Source organism: Pan paniscus, chromosome 6 (genome assembly GCF_029289425.2).
Source record: "Pan paniscus chromosome 6, NHGRI_mPanPan1-v2.0_pri, whole genome shotgun sequence".
In the NCBI taxonomy this organism is placed as follows: Eukaryota; Metazoa; Chordata; class Mammalia; order Primates; family Hominidae; genus Pan; species Pan paniscus.
The window spans coordinates 97,513,489-97,526,997 of record NC_073255.2 but is presented as its reverse complement, the minus strand read 5'-3'; the positions used below and the strand labels follow the sequence as shown (position 1 = coordinate 97,526,997).

Below are 13,509 nucleotides of genomic sequence, written 5' to 3'. Positions count from 1 at the left end.
TCGTGGAAAATCCGTTTTCTTTTCCAGCCCCTAGAGGTGGCGTGCACCCCTGGTCTTGTGGCCCTTTCCTCCACCTTCAAAGGACATCACTCCAACCTTTGCTTCCATTGTCATATTTACTTCTCTCATCCTGATACTCCCGTCTCTTTCTTATAAAGTCCCTTGTGATTATTCCAGGACAATCTAACCATTCAAGATTCTTAACTTAATCATATCTTTGATTTCCCTTTTGTCATTTAAGTTCTGGGGATTATGACATAGACATTTTTCAGGGAGGAGGTCATTATTCTGCTTATCACAGCAGCATCCCTCAACAATTTTTATTGATTCTTCAGTCAAGCACAGTAGTAATTGGTACTTCTGCAAGACCAAGGGACACTGTTCACATTCTCAAATTCTCTGGACCATCATACTCCTGTGGCAGCAGAAGATTCCAAGTCACGTCACCCCTACCTGGCTTAATTTATGTGCAGGGAAAGCACTTGGCAATTTCCTAGAGAAGAAGTGGGAGGGTGTCCAACACTCTTTTGGCCCAGTTTTGGGCCAAAAAGTGAATACCTACTTATTGACCTTGCCCTCCTAAATGCTTCCTTGATTTTTTTCAACTCTGCACAGCTTGCAGCTGAGTATGAGCCAAAGTCCACAAGTTCTGTTACATTACCACTGAGTCAGTGTTGTGGTCTATCACCTTGCTCTAGAGTGTTTGGGGCCTCAGCAGTCATGGTCTTAGCATGGGACCTTTGGCAAAGTCTCAAGATAAGGGGAAGATATAAATTAAATTTCCTGCTACATATAAATGTAAATTTAATTTTAATCATCTGAATAAGATATTAAATTTTACTTATAAGATTTGGGGCAAAAGTCTCTCCTCTCCCAAAGACAGTCTATCATTATTTGAAAGTGTATCCTAACTCTTTGTACCTAAAGAAATGTGCCATTTTGTTTTGTGTGGTTTTTACTTTTTACTAATTACTTTACTAATTTTACTAATTACTTTTTATTTTATTTTTTATTTAATTTTATTAATTACTTTTTACTAATTCACTTTTTACTAATTTACTAATTACTTTATTTAAAGTATCATATCACATTCTGTGATCTACCTCATTCTTTTAAACTATAATGCATTGTTTCATTGACTAAGCCACAATCTGTTTAGCCATTTTACCAAAGCCAATTCACTGAAAGGCATTTTGCCAACTAATCAATTTGTCAAATAAACATTTTGCAATGTTTACTTTTTTACATTTTAACTATTTGTGTTGTAACAATGATTTTATTTCCTTCTTTTTAAAGGCTAAATAGTATTTCATTGTGTATAGATAGCACATTTTCTTTCTCCATTCATCTGTTGACAGATACAGGCTGATTCCATAACTCAGGTAATTTGAACAATGCTTTAATGAACATGGCGGTGCAGATATCGCTTTACATAATGATTTACATATCGCTACATATCGATTTACATAATCGCTTTACATATGTCCTTTGAATGTACACCCAACTGTGGAATTGCTGGATCATACAATAATTCTTTATGCAGTTATAATTTGTCAATTTCCAATGCAATAAAATTTAATAATTTAAAAATTACTTATAGTACTTACACAAATTTGAGGACGTAAGATAATTTTGTCAGCTTTTGCAGATTTCTGCAAAATTTAAGTTGAGTTATTTAGAAATAAAAAATATTTCACTTTTCAGAAGGTGGTGATCATGTTCTAAATATATGCCCTTCTGGCTTCCCTTCTTTGTGCCCCTCGCTCACCTGTAACCCCGGTATCACCATCCTGGGATGATTCTTTCCTTCATTTTTGTCCTAGCAGCAAGTTTTCTCTGTGTTCTGATTCTTTCCACTGAAGCTTCAAGTTGCTAAAGCACAAATGGACATTCCTTATAATTCTGTCAAGAAAATAAAAATAAAAAATGTGTCAACTATCCAAAACAAAATGTTTGTTTAAATTTTTCATGCAATTTAAATTATTGTAAACTTTAAAAATATTTGTTTTAATTTAAATTTGCCAAATTGATTTTTCTATGAATTGACTTTTGCAATTTGGCTATTTGGTGAATTAGCTTGTCATAATTGGCTTGAGTGAATTACCTTCAGCAATTGCCCACTTTCCCTGTTAATAGAAGCCTAGTGTCTGTTTTTTATTTTCCAGTGGGCTTTTGGAAACAAAACGTAATAATATTCTGCCTCATTTTTCTCCAAAATGGCTTTTGCACGCCGATAGGAGTATATATAAGGTATCAATTTCACCAAACCTTTACATATGCTAGTTATTATAAAAATTAGTGTTTTATTATTGTTGTTTTTGTTTCCCTGTATTAGGAAGATTAATAATACTTGCATTTCTAGTTTGTAACTCGTGTTGGGTGTGGAGCTTTTGGCAATTTTTTTCTTTTTGTGGGATTTGGGGGCTTAATGTTAATTATTTTAAGGGTTTTTGTGTTGTTAAATTTGCCGATAATGTTATTTACCATATAGTAGTTTACTTTTGTCAATTAAAATATTTTACTTCAGAGATCTTGCTTCATTTTTGGAGCATAAGATGGCCTTCCCTGCCTTAAAATCATAAAAATTTTTTATTGTATTCTGCCAATATTTTTCCTTAATGTTCAGTAAATGTGGAAGTTATAGTTTAGAAAGATATGAGATAGAGACTTCATTCAAACTTGATTTTTTAAATTATCTAAATGTATAAGATATTTTGGCATTTGATAGAGTAAGTCCCCATCTTTTTTCATTTCCAAAGTTGGTCTTGCTAAGCTGACATACTGATTATAGAATCAACTTGGCAAGTCCCATAAAAGATCTTCAGAACAACTTTGATTAAAATTGTAGTACATATATAGGTTGATTTGAAAACTAAATGTGTACCATGTTTATTATTTATGAATATGGGCTAGATCTACTTTTTCTTTATTGTATTTTTCTTTATTTATTTTAATTATACTTTAAGTTTTAGGGTACATGTGCACATTGTGCAGGTTAGTTACATATGTATACATGTGCCATGCTGGTGCGCTGCACCCACTAACTCATTTTTTAAAGTTTTCTCAACATATGTCTTGTCCATTTCTGTTTTAGTACATGCATAGATACTTTATTGATTTTTGTTGCTGTTTTAAAGGGATTTTTCTTTTTTGCATTTTTATAATTAATTATTAATTTTTATAGGAGAATTTGGGGTTTTTATATATTTAATCTTATATCCTTTTATTTTGTGGTACTTTCTTAAATGGCCCTGAATTTATTGGAAATACTTCTACTGCTTCATAAGAATTTATTTTGCTTGCTGAAGGTTTTAGATAGAATCACTAAATCAGGTATTATTTCTTTCTATTCCTTGTATGTCAAATACTTATATCAGGAACAAGATGTAAATTTTAAAAACACCTTTCTGGTATCTATTGAAATGACAGTGGTGCTTTTCTCTTGAATGTGCTACTGTGTCCAGTATAAAATGAACACTCTATCCAAGCTTTGGGTAATGTGTCCAATACTGCCTGATAGAAGGAGAAGGGTCATTGCAACCCAAATCATATAAAATTGATCTTATTTTCACAAAGCTCCTAATGTTCTAAGGTATATTAATAATGTTTTGGTTGCAAATGGTAGATACCCAATTTCTACTCAAGAGAAAGAAAAATTTGGTAATAAAATGGGATTCTGCATAGGTTTCAAGAGGAGGATGCAACCTTAGAATGAAACAAAGGCCTACATTGATATTAGAAAACTCAAATTGTTTTCCATTTTCCTTACTTCTCCTCTTTGTGAGTACCTGTTGTATTATTAATCTTTCATTGCAAACTAACTTCTGTTTCTTAGATCTTGTAGCAGAAAATGGCTACCACATACAGCATCCCAGTGTATATGTGATAGTCCAGGCGCCCACATAATTTCCAAGGGCTAAAATTCCCAGAGAAGAGACCTTATGACTCTATCTGAGTAAGATGTTTGCCATTCGACCAGTCGTCTATGGCCAGAGAAAAGGGCACAAATTAGTATCACCACAGCTACTGCGGCAACATGCAGGTGGAAATACAAAGGGGAACTTACCAGACAATCCTTCTGGGCCCACGATTCAAAACCTGTCCATTACACAGGAAAGACAGACACCTTTTCTTGTGTGCTGTGTTCTGTGATAAGGAAAATGTGGAGTCATTAGAAATATCCAGTGCAGAGAGAAGAAGAGGCCTTATTTTTGTTTAGGGAAAAGTGCACACCTCCCAGTTGAAGTAATATTTCCCCTAAGCCTTTGAGAGTAAGTAGCCATGCAGATGTCCCAGCTGGTGATCAGCCTGGATTTTTACAGTAGAACCTCTGATTTCATTCAAGTGAAATTTGTTTTTCGAGTGAAATTAGAAAACTTTGTTCTGATAAAGCTCTAGAATTAATTTTTCTCTAATGCAGTAATTCTCAAACAAACTTTAATGTGTATATAATATTTTGGGGTAGTCTTGCTAAAATGCAGATTCTGTTTTTAGAGGTCTACAGTGGGAATTTCGCATGTCTGCAAGCTACTAAGTGCTGCTGTTAGTGCAGATGCACAGACTACACTTTGCGTTACAAGTTCTCGTGTATTTTAAGGAAAGATTTACATTTTGGAGATTAACATGAGGCTTCATGCCTTAAATCAGAAGGAATATTCACCATGTAATGAGTATTGGATGAATGAATCAAGTGATAACAGAATGAAGCATAATCAGAATTTCGCTTTTTTAAAGTAAAATGTCAAGTATCTTAAAGAGAGAAAATTGAATAATTGCAGTTGATGCTATGGCATATAAACTAGCTTTTCTTTAACATCTGGGGGACCCACTGTAAATAAAGTAATTTTTTATACCGTGTTGTTTTTATGTCTGATTTATGGCCGTTTGGTGCTTTGCAGTTATCTTCAGTGTCCTTTAGCCATCTTCTGAGGCAAAATATATAATCCTCTGGAGTTCATACAAACACCTACTGCAATTCCCCTGTAATTTCTTAGCTGAATTACTGAGCATGGGAAGCTAATTTACACACACACACACACACACACACACACACACTTTCATTCAAAGGTCAATGTTAAACAAATTAAGTAACAAAATCATAGTATCTTCCCATTACATACTGCGAAGTTCTCTGTGTAAAATAAGACTTGTAATAGAGTAATATTTTTAAAGTGTTTTAAACCAATAAATCAAAACCAATTTATAGTTTAAGCCTGATGCAGTAAGTTTATTTTTTAGAAAATAGACACCAAGCTAAAGATTTGCATGCAAGTTTTTTACTGGAAAATACTCCTGGTGGGGCAGGAGGAGGACACCCACAAAGAAGCGAAAGAAGGAGAGTTGGGCAAAGAGAGAAGATGAACTGTGCTACAGTTACAAAAGCGACTTTAGCAGAGCCTCAGTGGTAGCTCTGAACCTGGCCGGTCAGAGATGTTCTGGATTGAAAAAAAAATAGTAAACTATTGTTTCCTGCTCCTTGTCTGAAAGCAATTGTCTGGGAAGGATATAGCTGTGACATCAACTGCCAGTACTCCCAGAGATTGGGGTAGTGATTGTTCCATCCTGAATTAAGATCTGAGCCAGACACCACAGCATCCATCGCAGAATGCCTCTTGCACCTTACATGTTCATCATCTCTCTTCTGCCCAGTCAAGATACTCTTCTCCCATGCAAGTACTAACTAGGCCCATCCCTGCTTAGCTTCTGAGATCAAATGAGATTTGGTGTGTTCAGGGTGCTATGGCTGTGGGAGATTCTCTTCTCTATTAGCACCTCTGCTGGCCTAGGTTACTTACATGATGGGTAATCCACGCCCTTATTCCTGAGGGCTGTGAGTCCTGGTTCTTTGTCTTTCTCAGGCTGTGACTGCTGCATTGGTTAATTAATATCTAAATTGGCCAGGACAATACCAAATGATGCCACAGTAGCTTGACTGCATACTATGAACTTTTCATCCTACCCCCGTTTTATCACAGCAGCCTTGCTTCCTCCTGATGGTTAGTGTTATTTGCTTTGGCCAGAATAATTAGTCCACTCCCTGCTAGCTTCTTGTTGACCAAATGGCAACTATAGCTTAAAGTTTAGTGAGATTCTTGCTGTGTCCCCTGGTAGAAATATTCTTTCCCTGGTATTCTGTATGCATATAAACATTAGAGCTCAGAATTGTGGTGATGGAAAGCACATTTGTGCCCACATGGGTCATTGCAAGTACAACTAAGAGGGAATATTCCAACTTCTACACTTTGTTTCCTAATATATAAAATAGGATGAGTGTAGCCAAGAGTCAGATGCCCAGGGTTGCTTGTCTTTTGCTGTAAAGTGTCTTCTCTGTGTGATATGATATTAGATAGGATTCTATACTAATGACTCAAGTACTCTATAACCTCTGTGTGATATATTAGATAGGATTCTATACTAATGACTCAAATACTCTATTAGCCCTGGAATAGTAGTTTGACTTGAATCAAAACACATTACCATTATGAACTTGTCTTCCCTGTAGACAGGAAAGATACATTCATAACACTAAAATATTTTCATTCAAGTCAAACTGAACTGCTGCCCCCTCCTGAGTGGAAGTGGTTTAATGAGACCAATTTGCCACAAAATATCTCGAGTCTTCTTGGGAAACAATGCTGAATTATGGCCTCAGCTTTGATCTCTGTTGCTGGCATGTTGGAAATTTGGTAGCAAAAGTAGTTAAATTAGGATTGGTGAGTGAAAACCCATTATGTTGGGCCATTTCCTGCTACTATGACTATTCTGGTCACAAGTCCCTCATGCCAGCAATTGAATGGCTGATATCAGAGGCAGGCTAAGAACTAATAGCCAAATCACTTTCTATGTGATCGTTGAGTTCTTCTTACATAGACAATGCAATGTAGGAGGCCCTAGTATATAATACACAGAGCTTCACATTCCAGTCTTATCAGTTCATTCACAGCTTATTACCCAGAGCTTGTTGTCTCTAATCTTTCAAACTTTCTCTTTCCAGGCCCGTGAACAATCAACCAAGCCCTTACATATTTCCCATGAGATGTTTTAAATTCTAAACTCAGGCCACTTTTCTAATAAAGTGGATGACCACATACAACTTGTAACCTCTATTCATTGGGATAATTTTCCCTCCTCACCGTCTTTCAGCACTAACCCTGCAATAGTAGTAGCAGTCCACTTAGGGCTTCAGTTTGTATACCAAACTGACCTATTCATAAACCTCGTACAGCATTTCTCCTTTTCTGCCAGCAGGTCTAGAAGGAAACACAAAACCACAGTTGTGAGCTGAGAAAGATGCACTAGTGTAACAATGGTAGATGATATGACAGTCTGTTTTCTTGTGCCCAAGTATTCAAGTAAAATATGTCTTCAACTCAGTGCAGATACATTAAAATAGCCCAAGTTCTATAGTAATGAATATTTCAATCTACAAATTACATAGCATTAATATCCAAAAATAACTTAATTTATAATTAATGACTTAAATGCATCACTCTCTTTTAATTAAAAGGAATATATTATTGCACATTAGCTCCAATTTACAGGGAAAATGCATTCAGCGAAGAAGAGTTCTCTCAATTGCTTTTAAAATAATAAAGAGAATTTATAAATAATTATGAGTTAAATGTAGTAGCAGCAAGTTTTGAAAACATAACTTTTACTAATGTGAATTTTCCTGATGTTCTTTTCATTGGAATTTAATTTTAGGACAAATTGAAGCTTTCAAATAGCACCATCTGGTCATCTATTAGACGGTGACATACAATACAGCAGTTGCAAAATGAAAAGGAAGTGAAGCAATGTTAACAAGTAAGGCAAAATTGTTTCAATTTCCCAAGATGTCTGAATTGATAGAAGACTGATTTAGTGACTGTACAAGTAGGAGCATCATATTCTATACCAGAGTCATAATAAACCTTAAATTCATGTTTCAGCGGCAGAAGTGAAAGGTGTACTATACAGTAATTCTGAGTGCCTAAGAATACAGCAGAGTCCGACAGTGTACCAGGAGTTGTTTTACACTATGAACACTGTGTTTTTAATGTATAGATAAGCCATAACCAAACTGATAAGCCATTTGTTAAATTATTTACAGTCTACACGTCTGGGTGGGGAATGGGTAGAGGTGATGGCAACCAGTAATTTTGGTAACTTTTACCTAAAATCTTTTTGTTTACATATCTATGAGTTGACAGTGGGAGCAAAGAGACAATACAACTTGGCTGAAAAAAATGCCATATAAGGTATAATAACAGTTTGTGGAACAAGTCTGCTCACTGAAGCGTAAGTGGGTCAGTAATTGCTCCTGGCTATATAATGAAAAATTTTGCAATGAATTAACTAAACCCTTTCCAAATAGTATCTTTTAAAAATGTTCTTACAGAAAACCTCAAAACACACAAATGTAGCAACAGAAGTAGAGTGAAGTTCTATTTCTCCACTCTCCAGTGTCAGCAGTTATCAACTTTTGAGCCATCTGGTTTTATCTGTACACAACTCACTTCCTCATACCCCTGATTATTTTAAAGCAAATTGAAAGTATTACACCTTTTCATGAATAAATATTTCAGTGTAAATCTCTAAAACATAATGCCTCTTTTTCTACACATAGCACCACCAACATAACACCTGAAAATTAACAGTAAGTCCACATTATCATCAAATATCCAGGGTTTACATTTCGTAACTTTTATAACTTTTGTCTGCCATTTGCAATCCTAGAAAGATCTGTGGATTACACTTAGTTAATATATCTCATACGTTTCTTTTACTAGAGTTTCACCTTCCATTATATTATTTTTCTGGCAATCTTTTATGGAAGAAATACTGTAGTTAGCCCCAGATTTTGCTCATTACATTACCGTGGTGCTACTTAACACATTCTTCTGCCTCCCATATTTTCTGTAGTTACTATGGAGGCAGGATAAGATTTAGTTTTTTGTGTGTTTTGTTTTGCAAGGCTATTTCATAGTTGGTCATGGTCATTCCCATTAGAAGGGATATATTGCCTGCTTTACTCTGTTTTTGTGCTATTATCAGTCATTGATGATAATTTCTTGGGTCCACTAATTAATTAGAGATTGCAAAATGATGATATAATTCTAATATTTCTTAATTTTTTTTGGATACTTCTATAAGAAGAAACTTTCTTTTATCAACTCTTTGGTTAACTGGAGTGCAAATAGCATAGAAAACACAGTGAATGGTGTTTTCTCTCTGTTTATTGGTTTTAAAATAATGAGTCAATTTCTTCTCATCATTCGAAGATGAGGATTTTTTACAATAAAGGTTTTACGATGCATGCATGGATTTAAACATGCGTGATGTTTTTTAATCCATTGCAGTATTCTTTATGTTAACAATCAATGACCCCATTTTTGACCATTGGGAAAAACTTTGGCTTCTGTGCCCTTTTGGCATGACACCGGTAGCCTTTGATAGACACATTTCTTGGTAGCCTAACAGTATACTCCAGGCTCATGTAGTATCTTTCCTGCTTTGACTATTTTTTAAATAATTTAAAAAATTATTTTAAGTTTCTTTGTGTGAAAATGTATTTAGAGACCATAGCCTGAGTGAAAGAATGCTCATTGCTATGGGGTTCATTATTATTCCCTGGCCTCTGAAGCGAAGACACCCAGAGTATGTATACCATGTTATTTATAAAGTACATGAGTTCATGAGTTTATACTGATAGTTATAATTCAAATTCAAGTTAACAGAGTTTTATTTAACTTCATTGATCTTACATCTGTATCTCTTTTTCTCCAGGCCAAATATTCTACAGTTTTGTGACACCAAAATTTATGAACTTGCTTTATCTTCTAAACTGCATACAAAAGAGTCTCAGAATAACACTCGCCCTATCACCATTAATATGCTTATGAAGAATTCAATTCTTAATTTTTTTCCTTTATATATTTCCCACAAGAGATGTGTAGTCCAGAACTACATTTTATTATCCTTAGATTAGTTCCATTCTGCATAGAAATGAAACTAGCTCTATACATTTTTAGGCTAATCTGTTCCATTGTACTTTCAATTTTGGGAGACATTTTTAACAATGTTGTTTTATACTTTTATAATTTTCATAGTTGCAAATTAAGATCTACCAGAGTATATCCAAAGAAGTCTAGATCCATTCAAATGGTGTTCCCTCCAGCTTATTTATACCTTTAAACTATTAGTAACTTTTTGATAAAAAAGGTTTATCTTTTCGAATTTTAAAATATAACTATATATTTTACACAAAGTGCTATTTATATATCCTATACTAATTTTTACACACATACAATGCCTCTATGTACTATCCTTAATCCCTCACTCTTGCTTTTCCTTTGATTTTATTTATTGATACTTTGTGCCATGAGAAATATTTAAATTATGTGCTAACTTTTTTATCTCCTTTGACACCCTGTTATCATTATCTGATTTAAAGTAGTATCTTATTTCTCCAAAATAATATCTGAAAGTCAGTTATTGAGCATCTTATTTTTCACATAATTTCCTCATTCTCCCTCAGTGGTTAATAATTGTACAGTGTACATGGTGAGAATGTATAGCCACTCTCTGCAACACTGATTTTCTTATAATCCATTATTTTATTTTGATATACAGGTAAATATATTCCATATCAACACTGGTTCATTTGTTGATGGCTCTTCAATCATTTAGGTTACCTAAACTCATTATTAGATGACTCATGAATAGTAACAATATGGTAGAAAATACCTATAGAAGATGGCACGTTCTAAAAGGTTGCTTGTGGCCTCCATATTTGAAGTATTTGGGGTTGAATGTATAATCCCCAGTTCACGTTTTTCTTTTCTTGAGTATCTTAAATAATGTCCTACTTTTGTCTAACGTAGCATGTTGCTTTGAAAAGGTCTGATGACAATTTGTACTTTTTTTTTTTTGCAATTTGTCTTTTGTCTGGATGTCCAAAATATTTTCTTTCTTTTTTTAAGTCCAATACATTTAAGAAAATATATCTTGATGAAGAAGACCCGCAAACTCTGAGCAGATCTGCAGAAAGAGAGGACTGAGAATACACAGAGGGAGGATGAAGATGCTGGGCTGAACGGGGAGGAATCTGGGAACCCTGCATGGGGCTGCCAAGCACCAAGGCTTGTTTGCAGCCCCCAGTGGCTCCTGGTGAAGGGATGAGCTGAATAGGTGAGGAGTGGCCCACTCTCATCAGAGACCTCTGGAATCCTGGCTGAAGGGGACCCCATGATCCCACTGACATCTGAGCTGGCAGGGAAAGCTGCTTGGAGAAGTGGCAGGGACAGGACTCCAGCCTGTGAGGAGCCTAGAAGATTTGGTGTGGGAATAGCAGCAGTGGAGCACAGGCAGTGATGCCCATCCCAAGGTGTGTCACACTCCTCTAGGTGTCTTTGGCCTTTGTTGACTGTCTTACCAGGTCAGAGCAGGGCTGTCTTGCTCATGGGACAGGGTCAATCTGATCTCAGCACCACCATATCTGCTGGCCTCTTCTGGGTCCCCTCCCTGGCCATACCTGTTTGCAGTGCAGCATTGGATCCTCAGCCAGGGTGCTTTCCAGAATCTGCCACTATAGCTTCTTAGCTGGTAGACTCCACTTATCAGATAACTTCAGCAGACGGGCCCCCACTGACATGCACTCCCCCAGCAGCCTCCCCCCAACACTTAGCCAGCACACACTCACCTGTGGTGCATGTGTGGACAGACTCCTGCTTCACTGTCACCAGTACATGTGTGTACCTCACCACCACAGCCCTGCCTTCACCAATATACCCACTTGCATAGACTCTCTGGCCACCAGCTGCCATTGCCAGTGCATGTAAGTGCAGACCCTGCTGCCACCACCCAACAAAGTGCTTTTGCCGGTACCTCCCCCCAGCTTGGTGTGTTGTTTCCAGAAGACTGGGAGTACCTTGACTCCTCCAGTGCAGCAGGTGGCTAACCTCAAAGGACCAGAGAACAAAGTGGTGGGCCTGATGTCAACCCTCCAGGTTAGAACATATAGCCCAGGAGTGCTGACCTGAGCCCGGGACCCCTGAAATTGTCCAGAAACGAAGCCAGTTGACTGACTTAAACCACAAACCCTCAAGGACCCCATGAATATAAAAGCAAAAAGTCCCATCAAAAGGACATTAACTTCAAATATTAAAGGAAAATCAGCCTACACACATAATAAAGAACCACTGCAAGAACTCTGGCAACTCAAAAGCCAGGATGTCTTCTTATCTCCAGAAAGCTACACTAGCTCCCCAGGAATGGTTCTTGACGAGGTGAAATGGCTGAAATTACATACTTAAAATTCAGAATCTGGATGGCAACGAAGATCATTAAAATTCAGGAGAAAGTTGAAACCACTCAAAGGAATCTAGAGAATCCAGTAAAATGATACAAGAGATGAAACTCAAAATAGCTATTTTAAGAAAGAAGCAAAGTAACCTAATAGAGATTGAAAGCTCACTATAAGAATTACAAATGGAAGCATTTACAGCAGAATTGACCAATCTGAGGAAAGAATCTCAAAGCTCAAAGACCAGTTTTTCAAATCAACTTAATCAGACAAAAATAAATAAAAAAGAATTGAACAAAACTTCTGAAAATTATGGGATTTTATTAAGAGAGCAAACCTATGACTTATTGGTGTCCCTGAAAGAGGGGGAAAGAGAGCAAGCAACTTGGAAAACTTTTTGAAGATATTGACCAATAAAATTTCCCTAATCTCACTAGAGAGAAGGTTGCTTCTTTTTTTGTTTGTTTGTTTCTATTTCCTCTGGGTGTTGAAGGTTGTTTCAACATTCAAATTTAGGAAATTCAGAAAACTCCACAAGATACTATATAAGATGACTATGTCCAAGACACATAATCATCAGACTCTTTATGGTCAAAGCAAAAGTAAAAAACATTAATGGCAGCTAGAGAGAAAGGGTGGGTCACCTCCAAAGGAACCCCATCAGGCTAACAGTGGACCTTTCAGCAGAAACTGTACCAACTAGAAGAGATTGAAGGCCTATATTTAGCATTATTAAAGAAAATAAACTCTAAACAAGAATTTCATATCCAAACTAAGCTTCGTAAGTGAAAATGAATTCATTACTATCATACCTGCCTTATAAGAGGTCCTTAAGCAAGTTCAAAACATGGAAATGAAAGATTGTTACCAGCCACCACAAAAGCACACTTAAGTACATAGACCATTTACACTACAAAGCAACTACATAATCAAGTCTACATAACAACACAATGACAGGACCAAATATGCGCATATCCATATTAACCTTGAACGTAAATAGGCTAAACACCTCACTTACAAGACATAGAATAGCAAGTTGGATGAAGAAGCAAGAACCAAGTTACACTATCTTCAAGAGACTCATCTCACATGCAATGACACCGATAGGATCAAAGTAAAGAGGTGGAGAAAAATCTACCAAGCAAATGTGAAACAAACAAACAAACAAAAAGGACAAGTTACTATTTTAATTTCAGACAAAACAAACTTTAAACCAACAATGA

The 13,509-nt window shown here is 36.1% G+C and overlaps 1 long non-coding RNA gene across 8 annotated transcripts in view; it reads right to left on the bottom strand.

Annotated features, from left to right (window-relative positions):
* The window catches only part of LOC106634982 (uncharacterized), a 109,569-nt gene that overhangs the window by 41,318 nt on the left and 54,742 nt on the right, over positions 1–13,509 (bottom strand). For all 8 annotated transcript variants that reach the window (XR_008625881.2, XR_010112766.1, XR_008625879.1 and 5 more), the window contains 3 exons: positions 7,151–7,250; positions 4,067–4,146; positions 1,769–1,902 (listed from right to left, as the gene is read on the bottom strand). This is a non-coding gene — a long non-coding RNA (uncharacterized LOC106634982). The remainder of the gene's footprint in view (positions 1–1,768; positions 1,903–4,066; positions 4,147–7,150; positions 7,251–13,509) is intronic.